The 22,821-nt window shown below is 44.5% G+C and overlaps 1 pseudogene across 1 annotated transcript; it reads left to right on the top strand.

Moving 5' to 3' along the window:
* The first annotated feature begins 20,930 nt into the window (after positions 1–20,930).
* On the top strand, positions 20,931–22,044 carry LOC308426298 (peptidyl-prolyl cis-trans isomerase D-like; annotated as a pseudogene). Its single transcript has one exon. The product of its transcript is annotated as a peptidyl-prolyl cis-trans isomerase D-like (transcript).
* Positions 22,045–22,821: the final 777 nt, after the last annotated feature.

Below are 22,821 nucleotides of genomic sequence, written 5' to 3'. Positions count from 1 at the left end.
TTTTTTTTAATTAACTTTGTATCTCCTATGATTCAATTTTACATTTTTATGAGAAATTATTTTACTTTTAATTATGTATACGTGTGGGTATGCGCACATGAATGTAGCGGTCCATGAAGGCCAGAAGAGGGCATCAGATCTCCAGGAGCTAGAGGTACAGGCAGTTGTGAGCCTCCTGATGTGGGTGCTGGGAACTAAACTTGGGTCTTCTGCAAGAGCAGTATGCGCATTTAGCTGCTGAGCCATCTCTCTAGCCAAACACGATATGTGTTTCTTTCTTTTGTTAGTTTTTAAAACTACAACTTAAATTTTTTTTAAATGTTTTTTTTTTTTTGTTTTGTTTTATTTTGTTTTGTTTTGTCGTTTTGTTTGAGACGTGGCTTCAGTGTGAGTCACTGACTAACATAAAACTCACTGTGGAGATCAGAATGACCTCAGTCTCAGGGATCTGCCTGCTTCTGCCTCCCCAGTGCTGGTGTTACAGGAGTGCCCCAATTATGCCCAGCACATACACATGCAAGGATTCTTATCTGCACCCTCTACTCATTGCTCCCAGGTGCCCAAACCAGCGCCCAGCAAACAGAGATGCTCTAGCAGCAAATGGGTGGGTTTAACATGGGTGAATTATTGAATAGGCCGCTGCTGAGTCCTAGCAGCACAATAGGGTCAGAAACTGAAGTCAGACTGTGTAGATGAAGCTATTCCTACCAAGTTGCCCTCCCCCCACCCATCCCCAAAAGAACAAGACGATGAAAAGCAGTTGATCTGTGGGTCTTCTGCTTTCATGAAAACCAGGGAACATTCAGGCTTGGTCCTGTCTCCAGCTATTACTGCCTCTTCAGCTAGGCTCAATAAACAAGAGCCAGCTCTGCCATGGCCTTGAGTTACTGACAAGGGGATTGGCTGTGGTCAGCATTGTCAATTAAGGTGGGGATGTGTGAGAAACTGAAAAGTATGCCTAGTGAAGGTTTCAGTTACGTCAAGGGCTAGCCCAGCTGTGCTGTCTCAGACATTTCCACAGCAAGGTAGATACTCGCTTTTCTGAGGGCAGGCGGTGGTTCTCTGGTATCCTCAGTCTCCTGTCTGTGGTCTGAACTCCATTTACCATTAATCACCTGCCAAGCCTTCCTCTGAACTGGTATTGGGCACACTGCCCACTGAGAGTAGTTCCCACCTCCCAAGAATGTTGAGCTGTCCTCCTGAGTTCCCCTGCTGAGAAAGCTTTTCCCTGCAGAGCAGGCCTAGGCTTTGAGGCTAATTTGCTTCCCAGACCACTCCTCTGACAGATATCAGCATGTGCTGGGGAGGGGAGGTGGGCACCTTTCCTCACTTCACATGCACTGTCAGGGTTCTCCCTGTTACTAAACAGAGAGGATATTAGGCCTGCCCTGAGTCCCTCCAGAATCAAGGCAATGACCTAGGTCTTTGGAGAAAAAGTTAGATTTGCAAATCAACAACCATTAGCAACACATAGTCCTAATGTCCTTTAAAAAAAACTAGGAAAAATGTTCCCATTCTTCAAGCAGGTCACTTGACTGTCTGTGAGTTTGGGCCTGGATGGCTGAACACCTAGGTATAGTTTAGGAAGGAGTAGGAACCGTTTTTCCTCAGAAGTACCAGGGAGCTGAGACCCTCTAGGTTCCAGGCAGGGTGGATTGACCAGACAAATTCTCAGAGAGCTGGGCCACACTCAGGTGAACCCCCCTGAGGATCCAGGTTTGACTGCAGGCTAACACAACCCTGTCTGTCTCATAGGCAAGAGCTCTGAACCCATGTGATTTCCTCAAAGTGTCTCCAGGTAGCCCCCTGGGAATGTTCTCACTTTCAGGCTTTCTGTCTCAAACAGAGCACCCCCACACAGGCTACAGTCTGGGTCCCTCAGCTACCAAGTCCTCAGACAACACACATCCAGTAAACTTTGCGGAAGCCATTGTACCCACACCTTCCGTGAGATGGTGGGGGAATCACTTGCCTGGGAAGGATGAAGTGCTGAAGAAAATGGAAGAGCCAAAGGATGGGGACACAGAAGGCCAGACACATCCCTGGCTCCTGCCTGTGACTGAGGAGGCTAGGCTACAGACTCTTAGAGCCATCCTCCGCACTTTGAGCCTTCTGCAACATAGGGGCTGGGAGCTGACGGGTGGGGCAGGGGTCACTTTTGTGACTAATAACCAAATCATGGAAAATGACAGTTTTCTGAACCACTCTCGCAGAGGTGGCCGCAGAACTCTTTATGATGTGGCCAAAAATTCCTTCTTCTGCCACAGCCCTAGAAAATGGGTCAAAGACATCTTCTATGGAACTCTCAAAGTGGGGCCTTTGCTCATGTGTCACCAACCTGCAAACACTGGAGCTGTTTTGACAACAAAGTCGTGTTCCCTGCTGTGAGCTCAGCCTTGACTCGGAGTCAGTCATCAGTCCTCTCCTGCCTGCTCTTCCTTGGGGGAATGATTAGCTAGGAAAGTTACAAAGGCTGTCTGGTGTTTGTCTATGGAAACGTGTGTCCTTAGTGTCTCTGAGGTCTGCAGGAGTATCTCCTTGTAAGACAGTTACAACTGACTGAGGACTGGGTTGGCCTAAATAAGTCACCTAAGATGACATGCTCGCTCTCTCTCTCTCTCTCTCTCTCTCTCTCTCTCTCTCTCTCTCTCTCCCTCCCTCCCTCTCCCTCCCTCTCTCTTTCTCTCTCTTTCTCTCTCTCCCTCCCCCTCCTCTCCCCCTCCCTCCCTCCCTCTCTCTCTCTCTCTCTCTTCCCCCTCTCCCTCCCCTCCTCTTTCCCTCCCCCCTCCTCTCCTCCCCCTCTCCCTCTCCCTCTGTCTCTCCCTCAGTGTGTGTGTGTGTGTGTGTGTGTGTGTGTGTGTGTGTGTGTGGTGTTCACTGGAGTGTGCGTATGTACGTATGGGTGCACATTACATGTGTGTGTATGGCTGGGTATAGAGGTCAGCAGGTAGAACAGTGATTCTCACCCTTCCTGATGCTGAGACCCTTTAATACAGTTCCTCACACTGTGGTGACCCCAAGTTGTAAGATTGTTTTCCGCGCTTCTTCATATGTGTAATGTTGTGACTGTTATGAATCAATCTTAATAGAAATATTTTTGGAGATAGGGGCTTGACAAAGACCCCCAGGTTGAGAACCTGTGGGATAGCACGTAGGTGTTCTTCATCAAGGTGCTGTCCATCTTGTTTTGTGCCTTCCTGTCTGGAACTCACCTATTAGGCTAGGCCGTCGACCCCCAGGGCTGGAGAAGTGGAGTGTGAATTCACCACTTGTGGCTTATTTTCACATGGACTCTGGGGATTGGACTCAGGTCCTCATGCTTGTACAGTGAACTCTTTACCCACGAAGCCACCTCAGGTTTTTGGCACTTGGCATCAGCTGATGGCTGCCCACTGAATCCAGTGTGTGTGCACTTCCCCCCCCCCCCCGAATGTCAAGCACCCCATTAGCAGCATGGTATGGTACATCTTCTACCTGGTGTGCATTCCGTGCTAGGATGAGCTGTGGGCCCTGAGCCAGCTCTCCCAGCATGTGAGATTTAGAGTGGGGATGGCCTTCTGTCGAGAGGGTTGCTGGGAAAGCCATAGGAATGAAGCAACAGATTAATCTATGTTTGAAGCTCGGGCTTGTGCTGACTCACAGAGGACCTATGTGGAGGTAAGCATGGGGCCCCCGCTTTCAGGCAGTGGTAGAGACAGAAAGTGCTTAGTTAGCTCTCAGAGCTCCAGCCAGTGAGGGCCCAATACCAACATTCCTCCTGCAAACAGGGATGGGGTCTCGAGTGTGGACATCCCACAGATCTGAGAAGTTGGCTCTTAAGAGCTCGGGATGGTGTGACCTAAATGCTGGTCACCTAAGATGATGTTTCCTTTGGTCCAGAAGCCTCAACTGATCTCTGGCTATGGCTGTGTAAGTCATGATGGCCTTGTCCTGAGAAGACCCTAGGAAGCATATAGTCAGTCTTTAGTAAGGGACAAGAGGTCCTGTGTCTGCCTGGCACAGTGCCAGGCTTTTGCTGACTCATAAAACTCTGCCTGGAGCCCAAGGCCCAAAACAATGATTCAGGCAGCCTGGAATCCAGGGAAAACCAGCTTCGCTTTCCACTAGAGAGACCAGCCCAGCTGCGCATGAGCTCATCGGCCAGACAGTGACAGGGACAGTGGGAAACTGTCCATCCTTTATAGGCAAGAAGAACAAGAGGCTGAGTTTGGGGCTGAAACATTCTTTGAAAACCCCATATCAACCCATCTAAAATTAGCTTTCGGCATCTAAATCACTTCCTGTTACAGAAACCACAGGCCCAGTGTTTCAGTCATTGCCCTGCTAAAAGGGGGTGGGGGCCAGTGATGTAGAGGCGCTGCACACCCAAAACTGTAATGATCCGAAGGAGACATAGAAATCAGGAACCCCTCTCCCTCCCAGCAAAAGGACTACTGTGTAGGGTCCATGAAGGCTACTGCTGCAGCCACACGGTATGAACATGTGCAGAACATGCATGTGCTCGCAGCCACACTCACATACTTATGGGCATGGACCAGAGCTGTCTCCACTTCTGCAGAAGGACTCCCACAGGGATGGTCTCAGCACACCTCTACCGTCTTTTGTTCTCGAGACAGGGTCTCTCTCTAGACCCCTGACTGTCCTGGAACTATGTAGACTAGGCTGAACTCATAGACACCTGCCTCCCAAGTTCAGGGATTAAAGACGTATGCCACCAAGCCCAGCTGCTGTGGCTCTTCTAAACACAGGATGCATCAAAGGAGGAAAGCAGGTGTCTGACCTGTTTGCTGTGCCTATAGTTCTGTCTTGACTTCCCTTAAAGGTTCTGTCTATCTGTCTACAAAGAAGCAAGGTTAGCTCTGTGCTTAGTGCCTGGCCCTAAGTATTTCAACCTCTGCCAAATGTTTCCTGGGTAGAGGAAGCCAGGTGGGACATGGACTAGAGACAGAAAGCAAGTCAAAGGCCATCTCTGCATGCAAGGAGCTGTTCTAGGATGTTTAGCAGTGATGCCTGGTGCACAGAAGTTTCTCAGTAGATGCCTTTGAGGGAAAAAACCAAGACAGAAGACTGGATGAAGTCTGAGCATACTTAGCACCAAGTACCTACCAACTCCCAACCTGGGCACTGAAGGCAATGCGTCTCTGAGCAGTGCTTCTATAGTGGGGCTGTTGGGATGACAGGTACCTGCCTGCTTCCATAGAAATCATCCAACTGGGTGGCCTTGATGGCTTCGTCTTGCTAGTACAATGGCTGGCTTCAGTGAAGTCATCTTTAGAGTGACAGAGGCCTGGCATCAAACAGGGGTCTTCCTATAATGATGACGCAAGTGTATCTATTATGCCCCTCAGTGCTCTATGATAAAGAGACCCAACTTCCAGCTAACGGGGATGCCAGGTGACCACGCACACTCTCATGAGCATGTTTTGTACATTTGCTACATGTTTTAGGTTCCCAGGAAGAGAGTCCAATTGAATACTCACAAGGCCTCAGCTTGGGGAACTAGGGATTCCCAGGCCCCCACATTTGAGAATGCCTGGCTAGAAGTCATCAAGAACTTTCATCCGAGAATGTGAGACTCAGGGAGAATCCAGAGCTCTTTGTAGGCTGCTGGGGTGACTCGGGTTAATGAGGCAAGTGGGGGCTACCAGCACTGGGATAGCTCTTGTCTGGGTCAATAAAGCTAAATTGGGGTCTTGTAGAGAGCTGAAATACCTGTCCTGGGGGTGGTCAGCATCCTTCTACAGAACAGACTATTTCCACTCATCTTTTTTAAGTTAGGCCCTAATTATTCATTAAGAATCTAATGAAAAGATAATTTTGTCTCCTGATAATAATATATTTCAGAAAGACAAGTAAGTATAAGGGTTTATTGTTGTTGTTATTGTTTAATAGAATCTCAAGTAGCTCAGGCTAGCCTCAAACTCACTATGTAGCTTCAGACAACCTTGAATTTCTGATCTTTCTGTCTCCTTCTCTAAAGTGCTGGGGTTATAGAGGTGTATGTCTGGTTTATATGGTTTGGGGGAATCGAACCTGGGGCTTTGTGCATGTTAAGCAAGCACTCTTACCAACAGAGCTGCATCCCTTAGCCCCCAAGACAGGTAAATATAATACCAAATTGTGAGTGCAAAACCAGAGAGGTCATAGGGAGAGATGGGGTGCTGTGAGTACACAGAGAATGTACATGCAAGCCAGTCTAGGAGCAAGGTACAGTTCTGTAGACAGTGTGGTAGAATTTAACAGGAACAACGTATAATCAAGCTGAATGAAAAAGCCAAGAGGTTACGGTCAACCAGTTGTATATCTAGAGTTCATGGAAATTTGACCATGGAAAATCTTCTAGTGTAATTTCCTACAGTAGCAGATAGATTTTTACAATGATACTGGCAACAGAGACAACTACTCATTCGGAAAACACTGTATAGCGCTGTTGGGTTTTAGATAGGGTCGAGTGATTCGAGGGGACAGAGATGGGCTACTGGGGAGTAAGGAGCCTATTAGAAGAATTAATAAAGCAGTCTATTAGAAGAATTAATAAAGCCATGGACAGACAGAAAGAGGGGCAACAGCATGGTGGGAGCTCCAAGGAGTATTTGGACCACAGCACCAGAGACAGACAAAATGGTGACGTTTCTGAAGGGACTCAGAGCCCACACAGCAGAGGAGAGAACCTCTGCTTATCCCGTTTGAGGAGTTGAGAAGGTTCACAGCAGAAGCTATAGTCAGGCTCTCTGATTCTGAGGCAGGAGGCAGTGAGGTGGGTGGGAACAGCTTGTGGTTCCCTACCCACGTACACTCACTACAGAGGAGAGGGCCTGGCACCAGCCAAAGGACTCACAATGTCTCAGGGGATGCCTGGATGTGTCTGTGAGAGGCCTGTGTGAAAGCTGGATTCTCACACGCATGCTTACAGTTAAGACTGTGACAGGTACCCTGTGAGTTCCAGGATTACATCAGCAAGCTACAGGAATGTATTTAACAGTACAACCTGAAAAAAGGTGCCAACCAGGGCAAGACAACACTAGTTATCAGCTCTGTTGCTCAAGTGTGGCTAGTAGGGTCCCCACCCTTGCATTAAGATATGAAAAATAAGTACAGAATATTAAAAGAAAATTTTGAGCTTAAAATATTTATTTTATTTTAGGTCACTGGTTCTGAACCTGTGGGTCGAGATCCATCTGGGGGATGGAATGGCCCTTTCACAGAGGCCACATATCAGATATCCTGTATATCAGATGTTTACATTACGATTCATAACATTAGCAAAATTACAGCTATGAAGTAGCAACAAAAATAATTTTATGGTTGAGGCTACTATAACACGAGGAACTGTATTAAAGGGTCACATCATTAGGAAACTTGAGACCACTGTCTTGGATAAACTGGAAGGAATTACTGCATGTTTTATGTGAAATCAGTTAATCCCACAGCCACCTTACAAAGTAAATGTTAGTGTCAAACCTAATTTCTCAGATAAGAAAAATAACTAATAAAAAGGGTTGAAAAATAGAGAACATGATTTTTAAAAGTTTGGATGCTTGGCTATGAAATGGCAGAGCTAGACCTCAATCTTGGTGGGTGTCTGACTTCAGTCTACACTGGTCAGCATGGTATCATCTTGCCCTCCTGGCAGTGGGAAACTACACAGGAATTCCAGACATGAGTTCAACAAACTTCAGAGCCTTCTCACACACAAGGATAGTTTCCCTTCCAAGCATCCTAAATCCCAATTCTATCAAAATCAAAATCTGCGTAGGATTTCTCGAAAAGCTGGACAGGCTAACTGTGAAATTCATATCAGAGAATCCCCTCATTTGGGGGAATGAAGGTGGAAGATTCATCCTACAGTATATCAAAATATGAAGGAGTCATGGCGCAGATGCCGGTGTAAACACATAAGCCCTTGGGTCAGAATGAGAATCCAGAAGAACCATGTATTACCAAGTCACGGCTGTGGGTCAAGTAGAAATGATGACCCCCGATGCTGTTTCATTTACTCTGCATTAGGGGTACTAGGCTAACCCCTACTGTGGTTAATAATTAGGAATGCAATGATATTCATGTACTTCTTATACAATGAGGATGAGGATGGACATGAAATATAGCACCTCAATGCCATTCTTCCTTTCTCATAAGAGCACCCCAACTTTGATGATTGGGCAACTTGTGTAGAATGAGATGCCCATCAGAAAAGTCTGGATTGCAGCATTTGTTGCCTTCTACACTCTAGTTCGCGTGAACAGGAGAAATAGTGTTCAGCTCTTGACAATGCCACACCACATAGGGCCAATGTGAATTCTAGGACTTGAAGATGTCTCTTGCCAGTTGTTATGTTGTCATTATAGTCAGTGTGACACAACCTAGAATTAACTCAGTAGAGAGCCTCAAAGGCCTGTGTACTTGGTTGGCCTGTGGGCATATCTGTGGAAAACAATATTAATTAAGTTAATTGATATGGGATGACCCAGTCCACTGTGGGTGGCACCATTCCCAAGGCTGAGGTTCCTGAACTGTGTAAGAGTGAAGAAATGGAGCTGCGCACAAGCAGGTAAGTGAGCATGCATGTATTTGTCTCTCTCTCTCTGCTCTCGACTGTGGATGTCTGATGACTACTCTCAGGCTCTTACTGTTGTGGCTTCCTTGGAGTGACAGACTCTTAAGTAGAATTGTGAGCTAAATAAGCCCTTTTTCTCCTTAAGTTACTTTTTGTCAGGGTATTTTATCATAGCAACATAAATAAAAGCAGGACACGGAGAATATCAGCAACTTATTCTAGCTGTGTAGTCTTAGGAGTCTTCTGCTCATGAACACTGTCCTTCAGTAAGCAGGTCTGGGTAACGTCTACTGCAGGGATACTTTCATCTTTAAATAACAGAAAAAAATAACTCATAAATGTTAATCAACTAATGTAAAAGACGATGCCAAAACAGGTTAGGTGTCAGAACAAAGCTGACTACAGAGTGGGCAGTGGGTGAAGATAGAAATAAAGGTCCTCTCTTGAATCAAAATCAAAAAGCCACAAGGGCCATGACAAGTTGAGCCCTGGAGGGCAGTACCCAACACATGGACGAAGATAGAAGTATCTCTGATCTGAGTAGCAATCCACTCCTAAGGCATTTTGCCCAAGCTCTGAGACTACCCTTCACAGTCTCTGGGCCATGGCTGGGAAAAGGTTTGGGTAGCATGGGACAGAACAAGGCATGAACAGGAACTGATACAGAACAGGAACTGGAAAGAGCCAGAGGTCTATGTCTGTTCACATGTACAGGGACAGTAACAATGGAACCAACTGCCCTTCTCTGACGAGGAGCAAAGTGTCTTCTACTCACGGACGTACTAACCCCAATTCCCTTTAGTTAGAAAGGGAAGAGCATGCCCACCTGCCAGGACCAAAGAAAGTCATTCTTTCCATGGAGAGGCACCAGAGGCATTCAAGGAAGAGGGTGAGTCCGTGGTCCAAAGGCCTGGGGAAGACGGCTAGAGCTACAGCCTTACCTGCAGGAAACGGAATGCTGGGGGTGGTGTGGTTCAGAAAAATACCCTTTGGTTTTTATCGATCCACTTCTAAGTTTACCCAGAAAGTTCAGCCCAGAACGGCACAGTAGCCTCGCTCCACCCACTCTCCAGTGACTTCAGAGGAAACTTGTGGGGATTGAAGTGCTCCATCCCAGGAAGGGCAGAAGAGGAGGAAATCTCCCTTGAGGTTAAGGTGTGAGATGAAGGCCACAGAAGACCTTTCAGTGCTGAGACTTCCTGTGTCCACCTCCAGAGCCTCTCAGAGACCAGAAGAAGGTAATGAGTTCACCAGCCTCTTCACAGGGAGGCAAGTCTTTGCCTTCATTGTTTTCAGCTGAGTGGCCTGCCATCAGCAGGGCAGGCACGGGAATGGGTTCACTATTAAACTTATTTATGCCAGAACACAGGACTCATTTTGAAAGGGAGAGTGACTAGGAATAGAGACAATGTTACAGCTCACTGAAGACCCCCCACACTACCCTCCCACCCCTACCCCACCTACTTCCACCCCAAGCTCCTACCTCCATCCCAGCTCTACCACCACCCCACCAGTAGTCTTGCCTTAGGGACCTCCATTCAGGCAAAACCAATATTGATGTCTTTGAGGAGGGAAAATCTTAATAAGGACCAACATAAAGCAGAGTTGGAGATTTATCAGGAGACATTTTTGATGCAGAGGTTACTAAAGAGGTGACTGAGGGAGGACTAAACCTTACCCAAATGTAGGTCTGAGCTTATCCAGGGAGTCTCACTTAGATGTCCATACAGTGGGGACTGGGTGGCTCTCAACTCTCATCTGTAAAGTAATAAACAGGACTGTGACAAACAGACCTCGATAACGGTGCTAGGAGGAGAACCACGGAAGAATCTCTTTGGCACCATAGGTCTTCTTGTACACGTGATATTTAAGGCAAAGCCTAGGAAAGTCACGACAGTGCATACAGAGGACTCTGGGTGAAACCTGTGTTTTCATTCCAGTCAGTGAGAAGTCCCACTGTGTGCATTGTGTCCTCAGTGGCTTCTGGGTGAAACCTGTGTTTTCATTCCAGTCAGTGAGAAGTCCCACTGTGTGCATTGTGTCCTCACAAGAGCTTTTGTCAGGACACAGTACACAGTATTTTTTAGGAGGGCGATATTGACTGTCTAACAGTTGAGCCCTGTAGCAAAGTGGCTCTTCTGACAATGTAGAAAGCCTTACCAATGTTTCTCAACTTGTGGGTCCCGACCCCTTCGGGGGGCTATCAGATACCCTGTATATCAGATATTTACACTGCAATTCATACCGGTAGCAAATTACAGTTATGAAGTAGCCACGTGTTTATGGTTCCACTACACCAGGAGGAACTGTATTAAAAGGTAGCAGCATTAGGAAGGTTGAGAAACAACTGGCTTAGGTGCTGAGTGAGCCCAGAGCTTCTCTTCCACCTTCCCCTTAAGGCATGAAGTGACCCTGATCTCTTATCTGTTTCCCAAGAACAATCTGCACAAGACACATAATAGGAATTTTCCCTCAGTATCTGACCTGTAGCTCCTCAAGTAAGAGATGCAGAATTCCCCCTCGAGAAAGTCCAGTGACCCTGCTTTCTACAGAATACTAGCTCAGAATAGAGTAACTGAGAGCAAATGACCTCATTCCTGCTTTGAGGATGAAATAAATCAAAAGCCACTCCAGGGAATACCCCAGGAGGTTGACCCAGATGGAGGAAGGAGAAAATAAATAGGCAAAAGGTAGACAAAGCTAAGGAGAGTCAACAGGATACATCGTCTCATACCGTTGGAAGTGTGCCAATATGGCTTCCTGAAGCAGCTCTAACCACTGGTCTCCCAAATCAAATGCCTCCAACACTTTCCTGCATTGCTGCAGCCATGGTAAAGATGCAATCCTAGGTGCGGCAACCAAGTCTAGGTCCATGGAGTCACATCCTACCTCCTCTGTACCCTGCATGCCCTCAGCATCCAAACAGCTCCTTTCATTCCTGTCACATACGGTGAAGCTGAGTAGGAACTCCATTGTTGGAGTTTTTCAGTAGAGCCTAAGCCTTGGTATCCCTAAGCCAGGCTTGGCTACACACTCTCAATTTGTTCATTAAAAGAAACAAGCAATATCGAAAGGGCAGAGGAAGGAATGTATTCAGTGCAGCTGTGCTGAAAAGATGAGGCAGTTGAGAGGCACAGCAACACTCCAGTCCATCCCTGGAGTTTTGACATGGGGTTTATGTTTGAATAGAGGACAGAGGCAAGAATAACTAATATCAAAGTGTGGTCCTGCTCACCACTGACCTACCATTTTTCTTGGCTACACTTTGTGCTGCAAAGCAGTCTGACAAGCCAGAGCCACATAAAGTGATAGGCGGCTTCTTCTGCGTGTGTGATGGTTTGTATATGCTCAGCTCAGGGAGTGGCACTTTTAGGTGTGGCCCTGTTGGAGTAGGTGTGTCACTGTGGGTGTGGGATATAAGTCCCTATCCTAGCTGCCTGGAAGTCAGTATCCTGTTAGCAGCCTTCAGATGAAGATGTAGAACTCAGTTCCTGCACCATTCTGGCCTGGATGCTGCTATGTTCTTGCCTTGACGATAATGGACTGAACCTCTGAACCTGTAAGCCAAACCCAATTAAATGTTGTCCTTATAAGAGTTGACTTGGTCATGGTATCTGTTCACAGCAGTAAAACCCTAACTGAGACAACTTGACACTAGGCTTCAGCTTTACCCTCCATGAACATGACATTCCTGGAAACTTCTTGATTCTTTGAAACTGTTTCAGTACTCTGATAGTACAAGTGTCTCTCTTCAAGCCAGGATGCTCACACCTCTACAATACCTATCTGTTTCTTCCTCACTTCCCTGCCCTCAGCAACATCCTTCCTTTTCCCAGCTCCTTCAGAGGGCATTGCATACTGTTCCCTGCCCTGAAGCCTTCATAAGCCCCCCAGTTCAGGGAATGCCCTCCCTTCTTGACATCATACTGACCTTTGCTATTTATTGTTCTATCTGGATGGCTGTATCCTATTAGATGCAGCTTCTTACAGAAATGATGTTTCTGGTTTGGGATTTATTTCTTCTTACTGTGCTTTGCTTTGTGTCAGCAAATCATTCAGAGAATCAGCATTTTACCTGGAGCCCCTTGTAAGTGTTCCCATCAGGATTAACAGGGTTAAAAGATTATTGTTCCAGACATGGCTAGACTGATCTCCAATTTTTCTGACCCTCCACACTGGGGAATAACCCTTTATTGAAAGGGACTGTGGTGGTTTAAATAGATTTGGCCCCAAGAGATTCATGTGTTTGGATGCTTGGCCCACAGGGAGTGGCACTATTAGGAGGTGTGGCCTTGTTGGAGTTGGTGAGTCACTATGGAGCTGTACTTTGAGGTCTCATACATAAGCTGAAACTACACCCAGTGCAGAAGAGTTTCTTCATGGTTGCCTTTGGATCAAGATATAGAACTCCTCCCCTCCCCCACCATGCTGATAATGGACTAAACCTTTGAACCTGTAAGCCAGTCCAAATTAAATGTTTTTCTTCATAAGAGTTGCCATGGTCACGGCATCTCTTCATAGCAAAGAAACCCTAACTAAGACAGGGACTATGCCTGTATTATACCTGGTCTAACCCCATCCTGTTTTGTAATCGTCTTATCTAACTCAGAAGCATATGTGCATTCAGGAATAGAATTAATCTTCGACAAAACCTAAATGAAAACTGGTCACACTCAGGCCTGTTTACAGTGAAAAACAAACCAACCAAAAACTGTACTATTCAGAAGGAGGGGGAAATGAGTTTTCTGATGTGCTTCAGAGGGGTGGAACAACATAACCAGAGGAGAAATACGAAGAAAATGGCTTAATTGTAAAAGTACAATTTTAAAATCCCAACAGAAACAATGAATGTAACACCATATAATACATGAAACAAAAAGAAGGAATTAGTGAGAAAAACTGGAGTGTAATTTTCTAGCCAATTGATGGAAAATCATAAAAATGAGAAATAAAGTCCTGGAAAAAGTTAGACAAGTAAAGTGTATAAGACAGGTGTGCTAGGAAGAGATCTTTCTCCACCAGCCTGAGGGCCTGCGTTTGAGTCACCTGTGCTTACACAACTGCTGAGCATGGTGTGCACCTGTAATCCCAGGCTGGGGAGATAGAGGTAGAAGGATTTGGGGGCTCACTGGACAGTTGTCTTGCCAATTTGGTGATTCCTCCAGGTTCAGCAAGAGAAATTATTAAAAAAAAAAAGTGGGTGGTGTGGGTAGGTGGAAGATAAAGTGTGTGGTGGGGAGAAGGGAGAGAAAGAAAAGTGCAATGGTTTGTGCACCATGAAGAAGGAGGTAGAAACAGCTTGCTGTGAGTAGCCTGTGCTACCACCTGAGGCCACTGTGATGTCTGGACCCGTGCTGCCGCTGAGGACCATGTCTGGGTCTATGGCCCTGCTGAAACAGGGGTCTGTGTTGATAGCCCATGTTACCATCAAAGGCTAAGCCATGTTGCCACCAAAAGTCTGTGGTCTGGGCTGCTGCCTAGAGCCATGCTGACAGCTAATGGCTGAGCTGAGCTGACCCCACCTCCCCAGCAGCTGTGGCATGTGGGAAAGCTGGCCCTCCCTTTTGTAGGCTACAGCCCTTGAGAGATAACCTACCCGCCACAGGCTAGAGAGCTGACCCTGGTGATGGTGTGGAAGAGCTGGCTGGCTGACCCACTCAGGGTTTTGAGTTAGCCCAGCCCAGCCCTTATCCCATCTCTGATCTGCTGGAACACAGGAAGGTGCCAACTCCAAGACTACAGGATCTCCATGACATAGGGCAACAATAGGAATATCCAAGAGGAGTCCTGGTAAGGATTTGGTATTGACAGTGTAGCAGAAGCCAGAGGCCTAGAACCAGACCAATGACTCATCATTTGCAAGCAAAGCTGTTTGAGCAAAAGGGTATACTGTGGGACACACTGTAACACATCACAGCCTCTGCAGAGAGATGGAGTTCCTGCTTGTTTGAATTTTTATTTTTTGTTTTCTTTTGAGGGAGAGGTTGTAAGGGCGGAGGGTAGATATGGAAGGACTGGGAGATGAGTGGTAATGAGGCACATGATGTGAAATTCACAAAGAATCAATAAAAACTCAATAAAATAGAAGCAAAATAATAACAATAATGATGATAATGATGATGATATGGAGATTAATTGAGAAAGACACCCAATGCCTGCCTCTAGTTTCCACATTCACACACAGTTTAAGCACATATCACACACACACACACACACATGTACACATACATGCCAACAATCAAGTAAATTCCTGAGATAGGAAGAGATACAAAGAGCCTTCAGATGTTAGGATAGAGCTGTGTAGGGAGCACGAAGCCCAGAGCATGCATGCTGTTGATACCCGCTTGGCCAGCGAGTGCCGCAGACCCATGGAGGAATGCCAAGGTCTCCCCACAACCTGAGATGAAGCTTCAAGGAAAACTGAAAAGCCTTCCTTGGGCCCATGTGTGGATGCTGATAGTGTGTGCTAAAAATGTCCATCACATCACTGCCCTGCAAGTTTACAGCCTAAATACTACTCCCTAGAGACGGCTCATAAATATTAGTTAAGCCATCTTCTTGACCCAGCTGCACACCATAATCCCTTCCTCCTTGTTTATCTGTATGTATGCCTGTAAACCCCACTTCCTTGTTGAGCTGTAAACAATAACCCCACTTTCCTGTCCAACTCTACGGAATAAACACACTAAGGTTCTTGGGGTTTGCAGTTTCTCTAACCAGGAGCCCAGTCCTTCTGGAAGCTTTGTGTGTCCATCTGTCTGTCTGTTCTTGCCATTAGTCAGGTTAAGTCCCTGAAGCCATTCAAGGACACAGCATAGCTGTCAACTCATACCAGGTATCCACTCTCACTAAGTAAACATAACAGGATCAAGAATATTTCAGATGTGCATAAACACGTGGAAGGGTTAGTTTTAATTGTCAACCTGACATGATCTAGAATCATCTAGAAAGGGAGTCTTGATGGGGAATTGTTTAGATTTGGTTGGCCTGTGGGCAAGTCTGTGGAAGACTGCCTTGAATACAACTATCAAGGTGAAAAGATCCAGCCCACTGTGGGCAGCACCATTCCCTAAGTAAAGGATCTTAGATTAAGTAAGACTGGAGAGTGTGCTGAGCACTGGAATGCATGCTTAATGCGTGTGTTCTGTTCTTGACAGTGGATATGATATGACCAGTTGCTTCCAGTTCCTGCTGCCTTGAGTCCTGTTCCCTCTCCCTCCCACACAGTGGTAAAGTGTAAACCCAGAACTGTTAGCCAAACACACCCTTATTCCATTCAATTGCTTTTGTATTTTATCACAACAACAAGAGATGAAAGTGGGACACATTTCAAAGAGAAAACAGTAACAGAACAGGGTAGTTTAGTGGTGCTGTCAGAAAAAGAGTGTTGAAGGAGGGAACTAGTGTGCTGAGTCCTTGATGAAAGAAGGTAAAAATTTGAGAAGTCCTCTAAGGAGAAAGGTTAGGTAGTCAGCAGCAAAGAAAAAAAAAAGTTAAGGAAAAGAAATGAGGTCAGGATGACCACAATGAGGCAAGAGGGTGGGGCAGAGTGAGGTGCAGAATGCCTATTAGATTAGCATATGAAATAAACTAATTTGCATAAAAGGAGACCGGAAACCTCTTAAAGGCCCACAGGTAACAGAAAGGACTTGTGTGGGGAAAGCCCGCTGTGTACAAAAGCACAAGAAAGCCAGAGCTATGCAAATGACCTAGGGAGGATCACCTCCCTGCAGGGCAGGAACTGAAGCAGGGTCCACAGAGGAACAACATTTACTGGCTTGTTCAACTAGCTTTTTTATAAAGCCTATGCTACCTGTCTAGGGATGGTGCTACCCACAGTGGGCTGGGCCCTTCCAGACCAATTAGCAATCAACAAAATGTCAGGTGTGCCAAGGTTTAAATCACAGTGTTGACCTTGGTCGGCCATCCCAACCACAGAACGTCTAGCCTCTGTCCCAGCTCTGCCTCCAGTGTACATTTCAAGTACACTTACACTCCTGATCAATATTCTCCGAGACTGCTACTATCCACATGTCTCTGTTCAGTTTTTGTCTTTGTTTCCCAGGACACAAGAACCTAAACATCCCAACAGGTGCTGACCAGACTCGGATATCAACTGATGGAAACACAGCCATGGGGAGAGTGGTAGGCAGAGAGAATGAGGAAGTAGACTGGGAAAAGATGCTGACCAAACATAGCATGACCGGAGGAGAAAAGCATGCTGGGAGACCTTCAGCCTAGACAATGCTCGCTTTGGCCAAGTGGAGAGTGACCCTGTCATAAGTACAGATGTTTACATTATGATTCATAGTGGTAGCAAAACTGTAGTTATGAGGTAGCAACAAAAATAATGCTGTGGTTGGGGGTCACCACAACATGAGGAGCTGTATTAGAGGGTCACAGCATTAGGAAGGTTGAGAACCACTGCTCTGGACAAAAGATGGCAGTAAACTTGGACCTGAGTCTTATTATTATTATTTTAAAATGCCCGTTGCATATATTTTAATATATCAGCATACATCACCTTTAAGGTATTTGGGTGACAGTCACCTTTCCACCCTCTCTCCCTCAACTCTTGCTGAGTTCCTTCTTTTTTCAAAGAGTATCTCCTCTCTTTCGTGTCTTTAAAAATGACCTGTTATCTAGAGTCTGCTTTGAGAGGAAGCATGTCATATTTGTTGTTCAGAGCCTGGCTTATTTTGCTTAACACAGTCTCCACCTCCATCCATTTTTTTTTTCTGCAAATGACATATTTCATTTTCCTTTATGGCTGAACTATGTACATGACTGTGTGTATATGCCATGTCTTTTTTATACATTCCCCCATTGCTGGGCATCTATACTGGTTCCACAGTGTCACCATAAACAGAGGTGCAGAGAGATACCTGTTATCGATTGACTTGGACTTCAGATGATCATGTGATGTTTCTGTTTCTAGTGTTTTGAGGAGACTCTATACAGACTTCCATGGTGGCCACACTAAGTGAGATCCCTGCCTTCCAAGTGTGAGAGTGCTCCTCCTTTGAGAATACTCAGTGCCATTCACTGATTTCTTCATGATCGCCATTTGCACTGGTTGAAGGGACACTCTAGGTAGTGCTAACTTTCACTCCCCTGATGGCTAACTCTACCCAACAACTCTTTGTGTGTTACCTGCCATTCATGCTCCTTCTGAAAACCATCCGATTAGTTCATTTTCCCATTTGCCCTTTGAATATTCTTTTTCCTTGAATTTTCTAATCCCCTATCAGATAGGTATCGGACAACAATATTCTCCCATTCTCTAGAGCAGTGGTTCCCAACCTTCCTAATGCTGTGAACCTTTGTGAGCCTTTAATACAGTTCTTCATGTTGTGGTGACACCCCTCCCCCCACCATAAAATTATGTTTTGTTGCTACTTCATATCTGCAAATTTGCTACTGTTATGAACTATAATGTAAATACTTTTGGAGACAGAGGTTTACCAAAGGGGTCTTGACCCATAGGTTGGGAATTACTGCTCCAGACCTTTTTTTTTACTCTATGGATTGTCTGCCTTGCTTTCTTCTGTCTGGATTGTCTGCCTTGCTGTGTGGAAGATTTTTAATGTGATGCCATTGCATTTGTCAATTCTTGCTTTTATATACTGCTTTTGCCTATGTCTTGACACTTTCTCAGTGCTTTCTTTAGCAACTCCAGAGCCTCGGGTCCTACATTAAGCTCTTTGATCTATTTTAAATTTAATTTTGCACAGAGCGAGAGATATGAGTTTCAGTCTTTTACTTGTTTCCCCAGCACCGTTTGTTGGGGATTGTCTTCTTTCCAACAGATGTCTTTGCTTCCCTGGACCCTGCTGGGCAGCCCTCCTGGGCCGCTTTCCCTGGTACTTCATGCTGGCTGCTTCACCGTGCAGCACCTTTCCTGTGTTATCTCCTATGCCCTCAACATGGTTGAATTCCCTCTTCCTCCTTCCTTAGTCCCTTCCTCAGAATCCTTAAAGTCCCACCTCTGTCTTTCTAGCCACTGGCCACTGGTAACTTTAGTGACCAGCTGATGACTGGCTTCCTAGGGATTTTGGGTAACTTAATTAGCATGAGAACATGGCGGCAGGTGACACCATAAGCAACTGCAAGGTCTGTGGGAGGGGCCCAGTGGAATCGCCTGTACGTCAACTTTTGCTTCTGTTCTTTGTACCCACACCATACTATACTGGTCTGTATACATTGGTTTGTTCAGTATTGCTTAGGTATTCAAGGTCTTTGCAGCTTCTAGATCAATGTAGGACTAATTTTGCTTTTTCTAAGGAGAGTGTCACTGGCCTTTTGATAACGCTGACTACACTGAATCTGTGGGTGGCTTTTGACAACACAGTCATTTTTACAATACTGTAAAGTCTGCATACACGGGGACTCTTTCTGTCTTAGTGTTGAGTTCGAAAGTAGACATAGACACTAGATGGAAACAAACTAAGTGAAAACGTGAGATGAGGAGAAATCAGAAGGATTAAGAGACAAAGATGGCTAAAGAAAATGAAACTAGTTTGTTTTAATCCAAAGTAAAAGTAAATATTCATAAGTATTCCTAGGCTGAATTATAGCTTTAAAATAATCAAAGTAATAATAAAAAAAGGATTGACTGCAAAATTGATAAAACTGTAATCATAATATGCATTTTAAGCTTAATTTAACGTTAACAGAATAGAGAAATATCCAGAAATTTGACTACTATTAATAAATAAACCGAGCTTACTAGAGATAAGAAACACTGTATTTTTATAAATATTGATTATACATTTTGCTTAAAGACTCATAAGAAGAACCACAATATATTTCCCAAAGCAAAATATTGTTGTCCAGAGTTTTTTTTTTTACCATATTATAACAAAAATAAGGGGGAAAATGGTTAAACAAAACTGCCCAGATTTTTTTTAAAGTCATTGTCTAAGGAACTTTGAGGTAAATAAATCTCAAACTTGAATGCCGAGGAGATGGCTCAGTTAGAACAATGCCTGTCCTGTGAACATGACCTGAGCTGAGACCATTGCCATATGAAGCTAGGTGCAGCCCTGCACATCTGGAGCCTCCATGCTGGGGGCTCGTTTGCCAGCACAGCTGGTGAACTCCAGGTTTGTTGAGAGACCATGTCTCAAACAATAATGTAGAGATCATTGTGGAAGACATCTGATGTTAATCTTAGGCTTCCTCAAGCATACACATATGTCAGGAGCCATAATGGAACAAGCTAATAACTAGCAGGTGATCATCCTGAGATGATCTGCCTCAGAGTATTCTATAATCTGTGATAGATTCTCCTTTATTATGCAAGACTGTAAGGGAATTCATTGTAGAAAAGATTCCTGATATTAATATGCTTTTCCTGTTATTATTAAACATATATAACCATCACTAAGTAATAGCACACCCCTTAGGAGTAGATATCTGCAGATCCACAAAGCTGTACTGTCTTGTAGTGATCCTATGTAGACAAATAGACAACTCTTTAAGTCTTAATGATGATCATATAGGAATTCCTAAAGTTATATCAATGATTACTAAGTTTTTTCTTTTTTATAGTGGGACTGCTATTAGGTCCTTTGCTGATAGTCAAAACTGCAGTGAGAACTCGGCCAGTCTCCCAGTTAATTGCTCTTAGATTGGAACTAGACTTTCTTCTACTCAGAACACATTCCAAGGGGTTGTAGAACAACTAATCAAAGGTCATAAAAAGGGAACTAACGATTTATTATAGCTGCTAGGACAGAGGATAAAATATTGACTGGCTGTATCTATACAAAACTTCACTAATAACTTAGTTATGGTTTTAAACCTTCACTGAACCTGTGGAGCTGAGACAGGGGATGGATGTTTAGCTAGATAATTACTCCTAATGCATATGCATATAAACATTCTCTGTTGTAAACTTCTATTTCAATTTATTATTTGATTTTTTTGTGTAAAATTGTGATAACTTTTTGACACGTGATCACGTCTTCTCAAAGATGTTAAAGTTCTGAGGCCAAAGAGAAGAGTCAGAACTGAGCTGAGAACAGAGCCGAGAGAAGAACTGAACTGAGAAGTTTTTAGACAGAACACTTTTTAGAACTGAACTCAAGAACTTAGAAGTATAAGCATAGCATTGGCAGAAAAGGTGTTGAGAGTAAGAGCATTGTTGTGACTTCAGAGCAGGAGGAGAAGGAGAATGCAGAGGAGGATAACTTAGAGGCTATAGGTAACATAAAATACTAAGAGATCGTGTGCAGAATGCAGAGGGAAAGAGGAAACGAGAAGCTGCAGAGAGCAGAAGGAGCAGCAGGCCTCTCCTCACCACGGGACAGAACAGGTCCTTTCCTAATAACAAGGCAGGCCAGTGTCACGCTTTCCAGCGCCGGCAGTGAAGATGTCCCACCCATTCCCAGCAGCCAAGCCCTCCAATTCCAAGAACCTGGAGAGTCTTCTTTGACGTGGACATCGGTGGGGAGCGAGTTGGACGAATTGTTTTAGAGTTGTTTGCAGATATCATTCCCAAAACTGCAGAAAATTTTCGTGCATTGTGTACAGGAGAAAAAGGCACTGGATCCACAACTGGGAAACCTCTCCATTTTAAAGGATGTCCTTTTCACCGAATTATTAAGAAATTTATGATTCAGGGTGGAGACTTCTCAAATCAGAATGGGACAGGAGGAGAAAGTATTTATGGTGAAAAATTTGAAGATGAGAATTTTCATTATAAGCATGACCGGGAGGGTTTGCTGAGCATGGCAAATGCAGGCCCCAATACAAATGGCTCTCAGTTCTTTATCACAATAGTTCCAACTCCTCATTTGGATGGGAAACGTGTGGTATTTGGTCAAGTAATAAAAGGACTAGGTGTGGCAAGGATGCTTGAGAATGTAGAAGTGAATGGTGAAAAGCCTGCTAAACTGTGTGTGATTGCAGAATGTGGAGAACTGAAAGAAGGGGATGACTGGGGCATATTCCCCAAAGATGGCTCTGGCGACAGTCATCCAGATTTTCCTGAGGATGCAGATATAGATCTAAAAGATGTAGATAAAATTTTATTAATATCTGAAGACTTAAAAATCATTGGAAATACTTTTTTCAAGTCTCAGAACTGGGAGATGGCTATTAAAAAACATGCGAAGGTTTTAAGGTACATGGATAGTTCAAAGGCCGTTATTGAGAAAGCAGATATATCCAGACTGCAACCTATAGCCTTAAGTTGTGTGCTAAATATTGGCGCTTGTAAATTGAAGATGTCAAATTGGCATGGGGCAATTGACAGTTGCTTGGAGGCTCTTGAAATGGACCCTTCAAATACGAAAGCACTATACGGAAAAGCGCAAGGATGGCAAGGATTAAAAAAATGTGATCAAGCATTGGCTGATCTTGAGAAGGTGCAGGAGATAGCCCCAGGAGATAAAGCTATCCAGGCAGAATTGCTTAAAGTCAAACAACTGATAAAGGCACAGAAAGATAAAGAGAAGGCGGTGTATGCAAAAATGTTCTCTTAATAAGGACAAGACTTTCCTTAACTGTTATACATTGATTAAATATTGAACAATGTATATCACTGCCTGCACTGTCCCCGATGTGTTACCCTTGGTCTTCGTCATTGTTTCCATAGCAGTGCAGACATAGGTTCCTTCTTAAATAAAGTGTTACAAATGCAAAAAAAAAAAAAAAAAAAAAAAAAAAACCACACACACACACACACACACACACAAGGCAGGCTTAATCTTATTAAAAGGAGCAAAGCTTTTTTTCTTACAAACTTGGGTTTAATTCATTTACCATTAAAGGGGTAGAAGCTTTTTCTTTCTCTATACAGTAAAGATTGGAGCTCATTTTTTATCCAGAATGAGTGAGTTCTTTCTGCACCGGTGCTTGGTCTTTTGCTCTGTATGCATATGTAAATATGGTTGTGTGTGTGTAAGTATGTGAGTGTGTGTGTGTGTGTGTGTGTGTGTGTGTGTGTGTGTGTGTAAGAATGTAGTTGTGAGAAAGCTGGGCCCAGCTGGTCTAAGTGAAAATGTACAAATTCACATTCATGAATCTGTATATGAACTTATGTAAATTTATGCATATTTGCCTATATAAAAGTTTTTCTCTCTATGAATGCTATTCTCTTCTCTTGGTTCAATAATTTTTTTTTTTGCTCCAAACTTCCCCCTAGCTTGACAAGCAAGAGGCATCTGGGTAAAAGAGATGAGAGAGAGAGAGAAGAACATTTTCCCTTTCCCCATGTAGAAGAATTTTTCCATCCCCCCCCCCTTAGGATCTTTCCAGGT

The sequence above is a fragment of the Micromys minutus genome (assembly GCF_963924665.1).
Source record: "Micromys minutus genome assembly, chromosome: 10".
NCBI classification, from domain to species: Eukaryota; Metazoa; Chordata; class Mammalia; order Rodentia; family Muridae; genus Micromys; species Micromys minutus.
Note: the sequence above shows the minus strand (reverse complement) of the source record. Positions and strands in the feature narration are given on the sequence as shown.